Source organism: Tupaia chinensis, unplaced genomic scaffold, assembly GCF_000334495.1.
Source record: "Tupaia chinensis unplaced genomic scaffold, TupChi_1.0 Scaffold000303_1, whole genome shotgun sequence".
Classification (NCBI taxonomy): Eukaryota; Metazoa; Chordata; class Mammalia; order Scandentia; family Tupaiidae; genus Tupaia; species Tupaia belangeri.
Genome location: NW_006159793.1, coordinates 1,061,196 through 1,065,556, shown reverse-complemented (window position 1 = coordinate 1,065,556; position 4,361 = coordinate 1,061,196). Strand labels below are relative to the sequence as shown.

General features: G+C 49.0%; 1 long non-coding RNA gene and 1 pseudogene across 1 annotated transcript; one reads left to right on the top strand and one right to left on the bottom strand.

Annotated features, from left to right (window-relative positions):
- The window catches only part of LOC102500700 (40S ribosomal protein S8 pseudogene), an 8,513-nt pseudogene extending 6,231 nt beyond the window's left edge, over window positions 1-2,282 (top strand).
- Window positions 2,283-3,103: 821 nt separating this feature from the next.
- On the bottom strand, window positions 3,104-4,161 carry LOC114008194 (uncharacterized). Its single transcript, XR_003549751.1, has 2 exons — window positions 4,044-4,161; window positions 3,104-3,843 (listed from the first exon to the last, which is right to left on the bottom strand). It is a non-coding gene; the product is annotated as an uncharacterized LOC114008194 (long non-coding RNA).
- Between the last annotated feature and the right edge of the window lie 200 nt (window positions 4,162-4,361).

Genomic DNA, 4,361 nt, shown 5'->3' with positions numbered 1-4,361 from the left:
CATACCCACTGTGATTTTTCAAGCCACCAGGTCTGGGACTCAAACCACAGTCAGCCACGTGGGAGTCCAGCACTTAACCACTATGCCACCTGCTGGCCCCAAGACTTTTTCATTAGTTACATTGGGTTTTTCCCTTCTCATCATTTCTGCCCCTCAGTTGATATATAACACCAGCTTTCACTTTCCAAATCGTCTCAGCTATGTACAACTTACCCAACTCTACCCTGGAGGAAGGGTTTCCCTGCAGACCAAGAGTTCTACTTTAGCAGCAGCTACAAAAACATGCACTTGATCTCTAAAGGCCAACTGTAGCCTGTTTGATAACTCCTGGGATCACCTGGCCTCTGGGGAGCCTATGTCCCCGCTATGGTCTCAGAGATCGGGTGGCCCATCTCAGAAGTCATCCAGGGCTTCCACCGCGGGACTTCGGCCTCATTTCCCAACCTCCTCCCCTCTTGTCCATCTCTGTACACACATGTCTCAGCCAGATGAAAGCACAGTCCAGCTCTTTGAAAAATACAGTCCATAGTCATTGTCCTTCGGTTATGAGAAGCAGAATGCCAACGCTGACTGACTTAACCAAGAAAGGGAAATTCACCAGCTCATGTGACTACAAAGTATAAGCTTTCCTGGCATCAGGCCAGCTGGATCCAGCAGCTTAGGATCTGTCTACCTCCTTCTCTTGGGTTAGCTTTATCCTCAGACCAACTTTCCCCCAGGAAGTTGTGAAATGGTTGCTGTAAACTTCAGCTTCAAAACTTTTTTTTTTTTTTGGTAAATTAATTTCTTCCATGAATAAGAGACAAAAACAGAGAGACAGCACTCCCAATAGGATCTTTTGTCTGCCATAGGGTGCCTGTGCTCATCAGAGAGAGCACCCCCAGTGGGGCATGGCTGCACCCCAATTCTTTTTCTTCCATTCCACATCCCATCAGGATCTTGGGCATGCATGCGCACGTGCTGGTGTGTTTCTCAAGCCACTGGGGCTGGGACTCAGACTGTGATCAGTCATATGTGACCTAGCTCCCTATGCACAGAGCTTAACCACTGTGCTACAAGGCCCGCCCACTCAACAGGGTCTTGACGTCATGACCCACTTCCAGTTGGCCCGGTTCAAGGGCATGTGTGTGCCTGGTGTACTCAGAGAGATCTCCAGGTGCAAACCCACAGGACCTCTGCGTGTGAGGCAACCTTGTCACGTTGTGTGACAGACACAACTCAACAACCTTTGTCCTCTTCCCTCCTTGCAGAGTTCTGTACCATTAAGGTGTTTGCTCAGTCCCAGCCTCATGACTGGGGAGGATCGTGACTCCTCCTCCCCCACCACGGTGCTTCCGCAGCCCTCGCCAACGCTCCGACTAGGTAAATGAGACACAATTCCTTCTAGTGACTCGCCATCTGGCTCCCCGATTCAAATCTTGCAACTAGTGGATATAGAAATTCTCTCTCCTAGGGCCAGCAGGTGGCATAGTGGCTAAGGCACTGAACTCCCACATGGCCAACCATGGTTTGAGTTCCAGACCTGGCGGCTTAAAAATCACACCAGGAGGTGAGCTGCCCGGGCCGAGTCACAGTGGCTCAGGTTTCCGAACCCGCTCCCACACACAGGTATCTCTCGGGACAACTGGCATAAGCGCCGCAAGATGGGGGGGGGGGGCAAGAGAAAGCTCTACCATAAGAAGCGGAAGTATGAGCTGGGACGCCCCGCTGCCAACACTAAGATTGGCCCCCGCCGCATACACACGGTCCGTGTGCGGGGAGGTAACAAGAAATCCCGTGCCCTGAGGCTGGACGTCGGGACGTCAGGGACGTTGGGGCTCAGAGTGTTGTACACACAAAACAAGGATCATCGATGTTGTCTACAACACATCCAATAACGAGCTAGTGCGCACCAAGACCCTGGTGAAGAACTGCATCGTGCTCATTGACAGCACACCGTACCGACAGTGGTACGAGTCCCACTATGCACTGCCCCTGGGCCGCAGAAGGGGGCCAAGCTGACTCCTGAGGAGGAAGAGATTTTAAATAAAAAGCGATCAAAGAAAATTCAGAAGAAACACGATGAAAGGAAAAAGAATGCCAAAATCAGCAGTCTCCTGGAGGAGCAGTTCCAGCAGGGCAAGCTCCTTGCCTGCATCGCATCCAGACCAGGCCAGTGTGGCCGTGCCGATGGCTACGTGTTAGAGGGCAAGGAGCTGGAGTTCTACCTGAGGAAAATCAAAGCCCGGAAAGGCAAATAAACCTTCCTATCTTCGCTCTGTAATAAAGGTGTTTATTGTTCACGTCAAAAAAATAAATAAATAAAAATAAAAATCACACCAGGAGCGTTTGCATGTGTGCCCAAATTCTCAAGAGTAGACAAGAAAGGGTTCCAGCAGCCATCCCTCCTGGGGTAGGGGGAGATTTCTCATTTTCCCTCTCACTGTCTCTCATTGTCTCTCTGTCTCTCTTTGGTAATCATACATGTCCTATGACAAAAACATTTTTTTCTTTTTTTTAAAAAAAGAGATTTTTGCTATAGGGCACATGCACTCACCAGAGAGACAGAGTGAGACAGAGAGACAGCAAGCGAGAAATCACCCCCCCAGGGGGATGGCCATGCCATAATACCTTTTCCTCCATTCTCCTCTCAGGATTTTGGGCATGCACGCATACACATCCAGCATGAGTTTAAGTCACCGGGTCCAGGACTCGAACCATGGTCAACTACATGGGAGTCCAGTGACATAACCATTATGCCATCTGCTGGTCCTGACAAAAACATTTTTTCAAAGAATTATTTTATTTATTTATTATTATTATTTTCACATTAATTTTGCCAGAGGAAGACAGAGAGGAAGAGTGAGAAAGCAAGCTGCCAGATCCAGGACTTGAATCGCGGTCAGCCATGTGGGAATTCCAGTGCCTTAACCACTACACCACTTGCTGGTCCCAAAAAACATTTTTTTTAAAAAAGGAAAAGAAATCCTCTCTCCTAAGAGATTGAGCCTTACACCCAGGAACTGACTCTCATGGAGAATGGAGTTATTGTCCATCTCAAATCAAGTCCTGTGGCAAGAGGCATTGAACACAGTGACTGAACAGGCCTTAGTCACATGCCCTAGAATGCAGGGGAGGAGACCCCACAGGAGCTGGGGATCCCGAGAGTCAGTGTGTCTTACACCACATGGCTAAAGAGTATGAAAGGGTGGGTCCCTAAGGACACCATGAATCCTGCCATTGGAAGCAGGGAAAAGGGAGATGAGCAGGTGACAGCACGTGCTCAGCACACACGTGGTCTCAGTCCTCCTGGCAGCCCCGTGAACTGGCTTAAACCAGAAGAAAGTCGGGGAAGGAAGTTAGCAAGAGTGGCTAGCAATGTCCGAGGGCAAATCCCGTGTTTCTTCAGGATGTTTTTTCTGCCTGGCTGTGGGCAAGAGCTGGAAGAGAGGATGGGGGAGCCAAGGGAGGGTGTTGAACTCTCAAAGTTGATCTTCTTTCAAGGACCAGGACTAGCGAAGAGAGAGAGAGAGAAACCTGGACCCAGAATCAGGGAGAAGGACCCGGGATTTTTAGAGAGAAACCATGTGACACATCCTTCAACCTCTTCCTTCCTTCCCGCAGAGTTCTGTACTGCTTAGTGGTTTGCTCAGCCCCAGCCTCAGGGGTGAATCATGATTGGTCCAAGCCAGTCACCATGCTGCCACTGCTCTTGCCAACAAGTGGACTCAGTATGAACATGTGACACGGTTTCTACCAATGATACACCAGGGGGCTTCAGGGAGAAGTTTCCTTCGCTGATAAAAAGAAACAGACCACCCTCCTGTGGTGGAAATGCTCATGTCTGGAGCTGCAGCAGCCATCCTGTAACCAAGAAGAGAGGCAGTCTGAGGGCCAGGTGACACCTGAGAAGAACTGGTGAGAACATGCAAAGGGCTCGAGCCCTAGATTATGACATAGAGGCACGGAATGAACCATGGGCCATCCTACTTTGGGACTCTTAATAATGTAATGTAATAAACTTCTCTAGTGTTTAGGCCAATTGCTTTGGTGTCCTCTCTAACCTGCAGCCATATTGCTGTTTACACTCCGCGGCCTGGGAGAGTCTGAAGAGAAAGGACATTTCTTTTCCTTTCTTTCTTTCTCTTTCTTTCTTTTTCTTCTTTCTTCCCTTTTCTTTCTCTTTCTCTTTCTTTCTCTTTTTTTCTTCTCTTTTCTTTCTTACTTTCTTTCTTCTGTTTTAAATTTTTGTCACAGGGCACATGCTTTCACTGGAAAGAGACCGAGAGAGAAAGTGAGAACAAGATTTCCACCCCCGCAGCCAGATGGCCATGCTGCGATCCCTTCTCTAGGGAATTTGGGCATGCACACATATGTGCCCG